Genomic DNA, 13507 nt, shown 5'->3' with positions numbered 1-13507 from the left:
TCCTCCCGTCCTGGTATGAGGAAAACATCCAGCAGGCGCGGCCCATCCTGGGCCAGTCTGCCGGGCTGCTCTTCGCTGGCATTCGGGGCAGGGCAGTGACAGATCGGCCTCCCACCCCTGGGCTCCTGCTTCTGCTAGATTGTGCTGGCATTCCTGCTGCCCTGAGACTCCCAGCTGGTCTCGTCCTTTTCGTAGCAAATCCCTTCCCGTGGACAAGTTCAGCGGCCCATCTCCAGGTGCTCTGCCTGTAACTGTGAGACCCCTTTCGATGCTGGAGAAACCGATCCCACAGCTGGATCCTGCAGCGGAGTCCACCCCAGACAGCAGAGAGGACATCTCTGGAGTCAAGCCCAGCCTTCCAGACATGGGTAGCCTGGCCCACAGACACCTTGGCTCTGATGAACATGGATGCCATGAGGGGCCGGGTCCAAACAGCCGCGTCTCAGACACACAAGGACCCGGAAAAAGCCCCTTACATGGGCAGGTAAGCTTGCTCTCAGACCGAACTTCAGTGAGGACCAGAGACGATTCTAGAATCTGCAATGAGAAGAGCACCCCAAGAGGGGGACAAGTCTTGGGGAGGCCATGGTGTGGGCAGGACAGATGCACCAGGACAGTGGCCAAAGGCAGGGAGTGGAGCTGGAGAGCAGCTGCAGGCCCACACTCCAGCACACGTGTGTCTGTGTGTGCTCGTGTGCACACACTATGAATCTATGCATGTGTGTGCACCATGTGTATGTACACACCTGCACACTTGTGTGCACTCCACGTGCAGGCACATGTGGGTGGGTGTGCTCATGTGCACACTATGGATCTGTGTGCGTGTGTGCACCATGTGTATGTACACACCTGCACAGTTGTGTGTACCCACAGGCAGGCAAGTGTGCCTGCTGCACCATGTACAATACGCAGGTCATGCCAGATTTGTGCTTCGATTTGGGGGAGTGGGGATTGAACCCAGGGTGCTTACCTGCTGGGGCACATCCAGCCCTCCTTTTTATTTTTTATTTTGAGCCAGTGTCTTGCTAAGTTTCTGAGGTTGGCCTGGAACCTGTCACTCTCCTGCCTCAGCCTCCCGAGTCCCTGGGATCACGGGCGTGCACCACGGTGCCAGCCCGTGTGTGCCACGCATGTCACGTGCACGTGGTGGCTCACGTCACTGCACGTGTACCATGTGTGCAGCGGTGTGTGCATGCATGCACAGAGCATGGCTGCCGAGTGCCCATGTGCCCGCAAACCAGGCCGGCTCAGGCTGCGCAAGCGAGGATCGCAGAGCAAGCTGAGCTGCCCTGGCCAGTGCTTCTATCTGTGTGGAAGGAGGGAGGCGACATCCTGAAGGGTGCACTGTGATCTCCCTCCTGGGCTGCTCTGGGAAGAGGCCCCTCTTCTGCCCCCGCCCTGCCTGCTGAGCCCCTGGGAACCTGTCCCCGTCCGCTGCTTGCAGGGTTTCAAGGACGTGTGGCCTTTCAGTCTCTGTTTGATGCAACTACTCAGTGTGAAGGAAGCACCACAGTTTGGGGGAAGCTCCTCTGAGCTCCAGCAGTTGCAGAGAGGGACTGATCGCCAGGACTGTGCCCACCAGGGTTGCCTGGAGCCCAGTGCTGCCTGTCCTCTAGGGTGGAGAGCTGCCCGCATAGTGGACAGGCTGGAAGCGGCAGCACCTGGCTGTCGAGAGCGCCGAGAGCGTGTGTGTGTGTCGGGATAGGAACGTCCCTGCTTCCTGACGCGCAGCTGCAAACCCGGGGACTCTGAGCAGGGCCACGCCGCTCCTGCACTGGGGCACGGCTGGAGGGCCCTGGGGAGCTTTGGAACGGGCTGTGGCTGGCGTGGGAAGTAGGGCAGTCCTGAGGCAGGGAGCCTTCGGCCTGGGGGTCTGACCCTCCTGTGGACCTTGAGGACACTGGCTGCCTCGGGGTCTGGGGTCAGAAGTGTGGAAATCCTGTTTTTCCTTTATGTGCACCTGTCTGAATTGTGCCCTTCAGGGCTCGCTCCTCCTGGGGCTGTGCTGGGGTGGGCACTGGCTCAGTTGACCCTGCCTCTCCTCGTGGACAGGACCTGGGAAGACCCTCAGATTTGACAGGATGCTCAGGAAGACCCACAGGGGAGTCCGCCACCCCTACTTCACATCTCCTGCGTGGAATAGCCTGTGACGTTTTGCTCTTTTCGTTTACTTCCTCTGGGCCCAGGCAGGATCACAGGAGATGGTCGAGGGAATAAGCAAAAATGGCCAGACTCACATTTTTCAAGTTCTCAAGTGGGACTTGGGTGTCCAAATGCCACCCTCATCCTGCCCACAGAGCAGCGTGTGGCCCAGCCTGAAGGAGGGGACACAGCCGAAGCCTGAGGATGTCAAGGGAGCAAACTAAGCCTGTGACTGAGGACAGGCCTGCGGCCGCACTCTCCCAAGCCCTGGAGCCAGGCCGGGGTGGGGCAGGCAGGGCCGGGGTCGGCGTTCCCCGTGCACAGCCTCCGTTTGGGAGACAGCAGCATTCTGAATGGACAGTGGGATGCTGCATAAGGCATGAGCTCAATGCTGAGGAACAGGTCCCTTAAAATCAGGATGGTGAGCTTCAGGGTGCCTGTGCTGCATCACAGTGAAGTGCCCCCGCTCCATCCCCATTGCACCTGTCCAGCTGGGCGGACAAGCCCTTCCTCCCTCCGATTGTCCTAAATGGACCTCTGGAGCGTCTCAGAGAGAACTCTTGTTCTGCATCCTGTACATGCGGGCGTGTCCTGCCTCCATGGCTGGATTCCTCCATTCAGTGAGATGCTGCGGGACTGCGGAGGGGCAGGAGGGGGACATAGGAAGCCATAGCGTACCACACGCCTCAAAGGGCTGGATGCTGTCGCCATAGAGCAAGCATAAATGTTCGAGGAGAGATAAAGGTACCCTGATTCAAACACTGCAGAATGCATACACGCACGGAATGTCCCGTGCATCCCATAAACACCTGCAGTTTGGAGAGAGAGACAGGAAGATACAAATGACACTCGGTTCCCTTGCTGTGTCTCTGATGCTCTGCGCCAAACCCTGTGCTCTGAGCTGGGAAGCCGGGCAGCCTGAGCTTTGCACACAAGGACTCAATTAACACCTGGTCATCTGCTGGTGCCCCCATGGCCGCTACCACGTGTCGCTCTAGCAGAACATGCTCTGGTTTCTGCCTTGAGGAGGGTTATTTTGAAAACACTTGTTTTTCACAGCCACACTTTCGGTGGAGCCCAGACCGCTTCTCTGCCCTCCTGGGTTTTGTCCAAGGCCGTGCACTTCCGCCCTGTTCCCAGAACCACGCTCCAGGCAGCGCTCGATCACATTTATCTTCCACTGCGTTTCTAGGTCAAGCCAGTTCTATCCTTCAGAGCAGATGACCAGAAGGCAGTGAGCCCAGCAAAGGACAGCGCCCTGCCCCTTCCGCACGCACAGCCTTTCCCTGAGTGTTGCTGTTCTGTTTATTCCTCCCCAGCAGCCCCTTCTCACTCCTCATCCCTTCCTTCCTCTGACAAGCTGGGCTGGGGAAACAGCTGAGCGCAGGAGGCGTCTGCAGGGTGCACAGAATGGCAGAGGGTGGAAGCTCCACCCCCAAGTCCTGGGCACTGACCTGGGAGGCTCAGAGGACAGCGCCCGTGGGGACAAAGGCAGACCTCACGTGACTGCAGCTGGAAGCATGGAAAGGGTGCTCTCGGGTCCCCAGGGACGATGCAGGAACCAGGGCATGAGGATGAGCCGCGGGGCCCAGGACTGACCAGGCACCGGGAGCCCGCCCTGCCGCCCGGACCCCTTACCACAGAGCGCAGGCCCAGAGGAGGAGGGCGTTCTCCCCGTCTGCACTTTGAAAAGCCGTGTGTTGTGTTTCCAGAAAGCGCTGTGCTGGGCGATGACGAGCGGGAGGAGCGGGGGCGCTGACAGGCAGCAGAGGGCAGGCTCCTCCTGGACACGGGCCATCTCTGCTGTCGCTCCCAGCAGCCCTCCTTAAGGCTTCGTTCAGCCCCCACTGCAGAAGAAAGACCAGGCCAGGCAGTGGCCGCGCAGGACCCTGAGCCAGTCCTGGGCCTCGCTTGCTCTGCAGGTTGCCACCAGCTGTCTGTGCCCTGGCCCAGGTCACCTGTGTGCAGGAGGCGACCCAGTGCTGTGCCCAGATGCAGAGTCCAGTCGGTGTGTCACACCTCAACCTACACTCAACCGTCGGCCCAGGAGACCTGCATGTGGTCACGGGACACGAGGCTCATTCTCTTTTGCTCCAAGGAAACCCCTGGAGCTGAGGTCATCCTGGGAAATGGGCCTTCCCTGGGTCCCCATCCCTGCGCTTGACGCCGCCAAGCTTCTGCCTGACTCCATGAGCTCTGGCAGGCCGGGGAGAGGTTCCGGGCCACTGCCAACAGCATGTCTGGTAGAGCCCCTGCCTCAGGGCGAGGTCTCCCTCCACCCCAGCCTGGGCTCTGCCTCGGGGCCGCCCAGACGCCCCGTGCTTCTGCGATAATGCGGGTGCTCTGGCACCATCCGAGGTCTCCCACCTGCCTCTGCTCCTTTCCTCGCAGCTGAAGATTGGAATGCCCTCCCCTGTCTTCCAAGAGGTGGTCAGAGTGCTCAGCTGCCTGGCCAGCCCCTGAGCTCCGCGCGGACACGGTGACGCACCGTGAGGTCTGAACCTGGTCTGGCTGGGCACTGGAGAGGCCGTGGGCAGGGGTCACACGAGCACAGTGGCCTCAGGGCAGTTTCCTGGGGAGGCCTGCACGAAGGCTCCACAGCCTGGGGTCACTGCTCGGAAGGGGTGCCAGGGTCCTGCATCGCCTGCGGATGCCGCCTGAGGCCTGCAGAAGATCCGAGCCGCAGACCCGCCACAGGGGGCGAGCTTGCCGTTCCAGCAGCCCTTCCTCAGCAGCCCAGGGCAGGCTGTGGAGAGGAAAGCCCCCGGGCCATCTTCGGCACGTCAGAGGCTTCTCCAAGCCCGTCTATGCCTTCCTACGTGGGTGGCAGGAGGATTAAGGGGTACGTGCGAGTGTGCATGGGCAAGTGTGACATTTTATACAGAGGACACAGACGTGCACGGCTCCTGCCTGGCTGGTGACAGCCCATGGTTCCCGTCTGACCTCAATTCGTCATTCAAGAGTTAACTCTGCCTCCTGGATAGGCCTCAAGTTGAAAAGTGTGTATTCTTGATCTTTATGCATATTCCATGTTTTCTTGATTCTTTGAATTTCCTTGTCCTGCCTTGATGTTTCTGAGGAAAGGTGCCTCTCACAGGCAACACGGTACTGGGATTTCCCCCTGAAAAGCCATTATTGAGTCAGGGTCCATCTTTCAGCTAATGGCACTTTTGAAACGAGTCACAGCCTGGGGTGGGACCACAAGAGGTTCCACGAGAGACGTCCTGCTGGCGTGGGGTTCTCAGACTTGGCCACTCGGGCACTGTGGGGGTCACCCGTGAAGGAGGCTGGTGTCAGCCTCACTCCACCCCACAAGCAACCCTGTGTACATGGGAATTGGAAGGTGACAGAACCCTGGGTGATCTCAGGAGCCATGGAAGTCGAGCCTGCTCCCCTCTGAGCTGGTGTGATGACCAGGGCCCCCAGACTGCCCTCGGGGGAGAAGTCGCACAGTTCCTGGGACTGGTCTCCCTCCCCAAGGACAGGAGGGCATTGCCACCCAAGGCACAGAGAAGCCCTGGGCATGAGCCCCGTGGATGGATCCCTGTCCGTGTCCATCACGTCCACATTCCTGAGGGTTGCAGCCAGTTGCCGCTGTCCAGACTGCAGGCGCGTGGATGGAACCTCACACTCCTCCTGCTTGACCCCAGAGACAAGTGGCTGAGCCAGCAGCTCAGGACACAGCAGGAGGGGCAGCCTGAACTGCTCCTGACCCCTGCCAAGAGAAGACTGTAGAGCACCCAGAGGGGAGGCGTGTGAAACGGTGGGTTGTATTAGCTGGGAGACACTGAAGGACTCTTCTAGTTAAAGATCCCTTGGTTCATGAACTTGGCGGAAGGAGTCCCCCGTGGCGGCTTGACAATGACTCACCGCCAACTCGGCACCAGCCACGTGTAGTCAGTAGCTTAAAGAAGGGTTCTGGGCAATGTGACCCTAGACAAAGGCCTCTGCCTCACCTCTCCACCTCTCAGGGAGGCCCACAGGTCCCTCCCCTGATGGACAGGCCAGGCGGATGTGGAACAAAGGCAGGGAGCGTTTCATCTCCTGGTGGCGCTCTCCTGCCCCTGCCCGGGAACCCCAGCTGCCAAGCACTCCTTCCCGCCCCGTGGTTCACTGTGCCGTCCACCAGCGGCTGGTGGGCTCCCGCCGCGGGCTGGCTCCCCTGCACACACCAGCTGTTGGAACCGCCAAGGAGACAAAGCACCAGCAGACTCACTAAGGCGGAAGCCCAAAGTCTGGACCCCGGCCCAGCGACTGTCGGCTCTGCCAGACAGACCGCTGCAGCTGAGTCCACCGCAGGGATGGCAGTGCGGTCCTGCCAGAGCCGGGCATGTGCCCACCTGCAGGCCCGAGGCCCCACCTGCATCTGCATCCTCATCACGTGCATGTAGAGGTGCCCAGGCCTCCAGGAGCAGCCCCGCGATGAGTGTTCTGCGCGGTTCCTTCTGCCTCCATCGACAGGGGCCTGGGTCACTGCAGTCTGGATCTTTTACATATAGGCAGCAATTCTGCGTGTAAGAATCTATTGCCTAGGAGCAGACGGGGACAGCTGGGGCTAGCCAAGGCCTAGCCTCACCTGAGTAGGAAATGAGGACAGGACCCCCTCACGAAAGCTCACGGTTAAAAATAGTATTTAGATGTTAAACCACGTAATGCTCAAAACCACACTGTGGCCAGACCCTTCAGCCAGCCCTTCCCGGGAGTGGAAGGAGACCGTGTCGCACCTGCCTGGGGCCCCTGGGCCTGCTGCTTACAATCATTGGAGTCTGGAGAGCTTTCTTACTTCCTTAACCGAAGTCCTATCAAACGTCTTTTGCACTATGGAATTCAGCAGACTTTTCCTTAAAGCAAACATTAAGAGAAAATCCCACGCCAAGTAGAAAGCCCTCACTATTGCTGTGAGACCCACACTGTGTGCCCTGTTTCCAGACATCAGTCGCTACTACCTGACTCATGCGAGCACACAAAGCAGAGCTCCCTGTCCAGACCTCTCCTGTGCGTCTCTTGGCCAGGAGCCGGGCTGCACACATGGACAGTTCACACTCCAGCTAGGAAGAGACAGTGAATTAATTTGACTGGACTTGGCCGGTCCCCAAGCTGGGCTTGCCTGGGAAGCAGCCCTGGTAAGGGGCCATTGCTTTCCTTCTTTTGGCAGCTCCAGAAGAAAAGCTGCAAATTTATCCAGAGCATTCTAGGGTCTTCGAGGCTCCCTCCTGCAGAGCCCAGGTAGGACACAGCGAGCAGGGCTGAGGAGAAGCTCAAGGCCTGGAGAGCCAGGGGGGCCTGGGAATGTCCCCCCACCCCCAGCAGGCCACCTTCTCAGATCCCATCAGGAGGTCTCTCCACAACTGTCCCAGCAAGAGGCCGCAATGTACTAACTCTGGGTGCAGATGCTGAGACCGGTGCCCTGTGCCCAGTGAGGGTGGGGGACAGGACTTCGTGTCCAGGGCACAGAGGGAAACACTGAGGTGCATCCAGGTGGCAGGCTGGATGGGGACCCAGCCCTAGGGCCTGGAGTCTGCAGCTCAGGCGGTCACCAGTGTCACCTCAGTCCCAGTCGCCTGCTCCCTGCAGCTCCCAAGGTCTGCACTGCAGCCTCCCTGAGGGTCACGCTAAGCTGCTCTTCATGCTCAGCGCCCCACAGCGCGGCCCCAGGCAGCTGCTGCACTTCCCTGCACACCAACTAAAGCCGAGGCCTGTGCTCCTTAGCATATGAATGAAGTCGCCTCAGAACAAGCTGCTTGTTCAAGTCCTTCCTAGATCCTCGCTGAGCCTCCCTCAGACCCAGCCCCCTACAGCTTCGACTGCCCTGTGATGCCTTTTGGCCAGCATCCCACATGCAATTCTGGACTCTCACCTTCCTGTGGCCAAGTGGGTCCTGGGTCAGTTCTCCTGGGATGCATACCAGTGGGAAGATAGAATTTTGGTGGAATATCAAGCTGGCATCCTAGAATTCTGAGCTAAAAAGGATGCTGAAAGGTCACGAGGCATGAGGAATTTTCTTATTGAATGCGGTGCCCCTTGGGTACCTCCTGCTGAAATCCCCCTGCTGACCTTCCATCTGGAGGAGGAATCTCATATTTTAGCGCTGCCCGTGAATGCAGACGCTGCAAGTCATTATGGACAAATGATTGGATGTGTTTTGAAATGAAGCAGGAAGGTCCCTCTGGGAGGGAGATGGCAGACACAGTGGCAGGAAGCCTGGACCTTTGAGAAGCAATATATTGGAATTAGCCATGAAGCATATCCCCAGTGAGGCTGCAAGGTGGGTCTCTACAAATCAAGCCTCCACCACAGTCTTTACCCTCCCGTAAGAAGCTCAGAGGAGTGACTGTTCAGGACAGGAGGGTCTGTGGTCTCGGTCCACAGATCCGCAGAGCATTCAGAAACTACCCACCGCCCTCCTCAGCCTCTGGAGTTCTGTCACCTTCATGAAGCCAGGAGAGGAGAGACTCTGAGGACTTCACCCAGAGTCCAGGCTGAGCCCTGGGTCAGTCCCAGGCCGGTTTCCCTGCACTCACTCAGTTCAGTACCTGCCAGGCCCTGAGGTTCTGTGCACGCAGCCCTCAGTGTAGCCGTGGTGGGTCCTCAGATATGCAAACTGCTGGGTTCCTGGTGACCTAAACACATTCCCCTCTGTAGGGAGAGCACAGAGCACCCCCGGGGTTGCGTGGTGGACTTGAGTTGGCCCAGCTCTTCTTCATCAGGACAGTGGAGCTGGCGACGCAGCTAAGGGTTCGGGCCCTATCTCTCCTCTCCTCTGGCAGGGACAGAGTGAGGAAGACAAGGGTCAGGAGCTGCTGTTCCCCGTTCTGTCCGGCACGGACACATGATGTCTAAACGCCAGAACCAGCACTGCAGATGTTAATTGGGCTCTGGCAGGATGGTTAGCCTGCAGTATGGACCCCCAGCCCTGCAGGGTCCCATGACCACTCTGCTCCAGGTGGGCTGCGGCAAGGGGAGGCGACGAGTCCTGCAGTCTTTGTTCCAGAGACGTGGCCAGCTCCAGAAGTCAGAGGTAATGGGCAACGCTCACACGAAATGGGAAGCTACCACAAAACCGAGAGACAGTGGGCTAATGTTCTAAAAGAACCCACATTTCACCTGGCAAGGGAAAAATGGAGGAGCTACAACCCTCTGTGACCCTCCTCACAGGCCTCTGAGTGCAGACTCTCTCCCCAAGGCCAGGGCCCCAGGAAGAAGGAAGGGCCCTTGAGACAAGGGAGGGGGAGAAGGTGTGGAGAGGGGTGCAGCCAGCCCAGGAAGGAAGGCCAGGTGATCCTGTGGCAAATCGCAATGCTGGGGCTTAAGGAAGCAGCGTCAGAGGGTCACTGTCCACCATGGTTAGCTGAGACGGTCTCACTGGTTTGCAGGATTCCCACCTTCTCTAGAGCCTCTGTTGGGGGCTGGTGTGCTTCTGTGCCAGTTGCTCCTGGAGGAGGAAGCAGGGCGACTTCCACTTGGGACCCTGAGTCGAGGGTAGGGGCGGAGACAAACCAGGCGGGGCGGGATCCGGAAGCCCATGATGCTGGAATCTGAAGCAGGAAGCACCTGGAAGCACATGAGCAGCCTTTGCCCCTGCCCATCCCCACCACAAACAAACAAATCCCCAGGAATACTTGGGAGATCTCTAGGTTTCCTGCAGGCAGAAGACAGTGGCTCAGGTCTGATGGTTTCGCTACCAAGGAAACCAGAAAGGCCAGAGGCTGCTGTTCAAGCACCTGTGCTTTGGGACTCTGATCCAACAGCAGAACGGGCCATGGGTCAGTCCAGGCTTGCTCTCCGTTTGGCCTCAGCTGGGCCATGAAGGGGCAATGCCACCATAGTCCTTCTGGACAGTCCCATGGCAGCCCTGGGCTCTCCGTGACCCCATGAGCCCTGGATGACGGCGCTCAGCACAAACACTGCAAGCTGGGCCACTCCCCCACGGGCATTCCCAGAGGTGCCCACCTGTGCCATGGGGCACTCGGGAGAAACTCTCGGTACTTGTCATCAGCTAAAGCTGGTGGCCCTTGACAAAGAAATCAGCGTTCCGACGTCTGCTGCCCAGCAGTCTCATGGGCAAGTGACACTCGCTCTCGGCCTCTGCAGCCGTTGTGTCGCCTCTGGGTGATGAAACCGTCCACAGATCCCCCTGAAGAGGGGTGGTGGTGTCTTCTAGTTCAGGAGCAGATTCAGGAGGAACCGTCCAGGACCTCGAAGTTACTTGGAACAAAATTCTTAATGACTTTATTATATTAACTACCCAGGAAGTGTGGGCTTGATCAACGAAATGCTCGGCGATCCTTCGGAAGGGAACTTACGGTGGATTATGAACTTGGCACCCTGGAGGGCTCTGCGGGGGAGTGGCCCAGGGTGGGGCTGGCTCTGGGGCTAAGCAGGCAACCTTGCCCTCTGTGTCGGTCCCTTCCACTCTCCAGGCACCCACTGGGAAGGATGCCTGCCTCCCTCGGCTGGAATCTAAGCCTGGCGACGGTTTGCACAGTCAGCAGGAGCTCACACTGGCCAATGGCAGGGCACTGCCTGGGCTCCAGAACAAGAGAGCTTTGTTTCTTGTTTTCTTGGGAGGTCAAGGTCCACTGGAGGCTTGCGTGTGGGTTTTCCGTCTGGGACAACTTTGCCCTGAATGTTTCTTCAGTGCACAACTCTGCCTACACCTCCAGGCAAACGCTCCTCTCCGTCCTGGGCTGGGCCGGGTACAGAAGGGGCTCCCGCGGCTCCACCAGCCATGTACAGCCCCACAGGGAGAGGTCCCTACCTCAGCCCTGAGTCCAGCCCCTGAAAAACAATTTTCTGTGGCAGAGCCTGGTGTCAACTGGACTCAGGGTGCCAGCGTGTGGGATGGGCCATACGTGGCAGGCGGCTTCCCAGTATGGCCTGAATCAGGCGAAAGCAGCCCTACCAGAAGCTTCCCCCAGAAACAGAGCATACGGTCCTTGTTGGTCATTGCTGGAGGGCGTTGACACCTGTGAACTTACTCGACTCAGAAAGAGAGAATTTGTGGCCATCTTTGTAGGCAGTTTGAAAAATTTGTGATTGATAGTTAGAAATTCCTTGGGACACTTACTGAGTGGAGAAGGGACACGGTCCCAAGCTAAATATGGAGGAAACCAGGGCAGAGGGTCTGCCTGCCTGAAGCCCACAGCAGGTAGACTCTAAGGTGGGAGAGACCAGTTCCCAAGGCAGATGAGAAGCAGCCACCGCTCCTCGACTGTGCACTGAGTCCAGTCCCAGCTACACGCCCCACTGGAGTCTCCTGTCCACCATCCTGGCCATCCCCGGCTGCCAAGCGGAGGTAGCTCCCAGGTTGGACGTACCCGAGTCTCCTCTGGGCGCTGGAGTGTGTACCCAGGTGCTCAGCAGTGCTGGGCAGGCCGACCCCGCCTGGAAATGGAACTACCCCGGGGAGGTAATCTGCCCATCGCAGAAGGAGAAGCAGCACTTCCAGCCAGCCCGGCCGGATCAGCCCCTCCCCGCCCACCCTGTGTCCCCACCCTGCAGGTCAGTGCCTGCTTCCCTCTGTCCCACCTCAAAGAAGCCCCAGGAGCCATGGGGTCCATCTGCATCGGGAACGTTTCCTGCCCTTCTCCCAGCTGTCAGGCTGCTCTTGGGCTCAGCTGGAAGGGTCTCCCAGGAAGGGTGGGCGCTGCCCGGCCCAGGACCCTGCGCTGGTGGCTTCAGGATCGCCCCCACTATTTCACTTCCGAGGCTTACGTTCTGTCTTAAACTGGCTCTTGTGCCCCGGTGGACCTGGGCTCTGCTTCGGGCGTCTTCCTTTCCTCTTCCTGCCTGGGCCGGTGGCGGGAGGGCTGGGTGTCTAGCTCTTCAGCAGCTGCACCACCTTCCTGATGGGCACAGACCCTCATGCTCGGCTCTCACACTGAGCCCTGGCATGGGGCTCCTGGACACAGGGCTAACTGCCGCCCAGGGAACCCTGCTCTGGGCCCTCCTCCAGAGCGTGCGAGGTGCTCTGCCCGTGTCCGACGGTTCCTCACCTCCTGCCTGCAGGGAAGAACTGCCTTCCCGACGCAGAGCCAGGCCTGAGACAGCTGGTCCTAACAGCCCGAGCTGGGTTTGGCCAGCACAGATGCATTCGTGGACACCACTGCCACCACCCTCACCTCCAGGTCAGCACACAACCCCGGCAGGGTCTGCTCTCTGCTTTCTCTCCTGTGCGTGTGCACATGCGTGTGTGTGTGTGTGTGTGTGTGTGTGTGTGGTGTCTGTGCACACATGAGAGCTGGAGGAGCAGCGGGCTTGTCCCTTCCCCAGGGCGAGAGAGGAGGGAGGCCACGGCCTCTTGTTCGTTGAAATCACTGCTTTCTTTCTGGTTTTTGTTTTTTGTTTGTTTAGTGGTGTGAGACGGGGATTTTTGATTGTGAAGCGGATTCTCCTCCCTGGAGGGAGAGAAGTGCCAACGTGCTGCAGGATTGGCTGGACCACGGGCTCAGGTGGGTCACACTGTTCGCCTGGCGTTGTCCTTGTCTCCGGGTGCTCCGTGAGACCCGCCTTGCTCCAGCACTGACGAAGGCTGACTCCAGGTCGGCTCCTAAGTCACTGCAGGGAGGACAGCGCAGACTGGGGAGAGGAGGCAGCACGAGCAGCGGACGGGCACCAGGAAGGGTCCCAGCACCCCAGGAGCTGGAGGGTGGAGAGCCAGCTGTCCTCCCAGGCCAGGATCCCGGGGCAGCCCCTCCTGCGCTCCCACCCACCCTGCCAGCCGCTCACACTGCCGGCTGTGCCCAGAGGGCCCAGGAAGCTGTGCTCAAGGTTTGTGCATTTCCAGAGACACAGACGACCCACGACCCTGAGCACAGCTCTCTCGGGGGCCCACGTCCTCACAGAGCCAACGCTCGTGAGCCCGCGTCCCTCCTCTGCAGCGGCCAGGCAGATTGTCCCCTCAGTTGGAGGAACTCTGAGTGGCCGGGCCCAGCTGTGCCCACTCATGAAAGGGACTGCAATGGCCCACGCTGGTCCCCCTGATCCTTGACAATGGCAACAGGGGGACCTTGTGGGAGACATGACACTGTCAGGCAAGCAGCTGGCGGGAGGTACCAGCCACAGGACTGGCCACACTGCAGCATTCCCCACTCCACAGAGCAGGAGGCAGGGCCCAGGGCCGGGCATGGCGCCCACCTGTGGGAAAGGCTGGGCACCCCTCACTGCCCTCCAGGTGCGGCTGTGGCCGTGGGGCCTTCAGGGCCTGGCAGGTGTGATTTCCCCGTCGCGCCGCACCCACAAGGAAGGAGCCTGCACACAAGCAAGAGGCTTTGGGTCCCTGTGTGACGTGATCTGCAGGTGATGAGTCACGGGGAGCAGCAGGGACCTCAGGGCCGAGGAGGCCGGGCCGCTCAGGTGGAGGAGT

The sequence above is a fragment of the Sciurus carolinensis genome, chromosome 7 (genome assembly GCF_902686445.1).
Source record: "Sciurus carolinensis chromosome 7, mSciCar1.2, whole genome shotgun sequence".
NCBI classification, from domain to species: domain Eukaryota; kingdom Metazoa; phylum Chordata; class Mammalia; order Rodentia; family Sciuridae; genus Sciurus; species Sciurus carolinensis.
The sequence above is the reverse complement of the archived record's forward strand: the minus strand, read 5'-3'. Positions refer to the sequence as shown.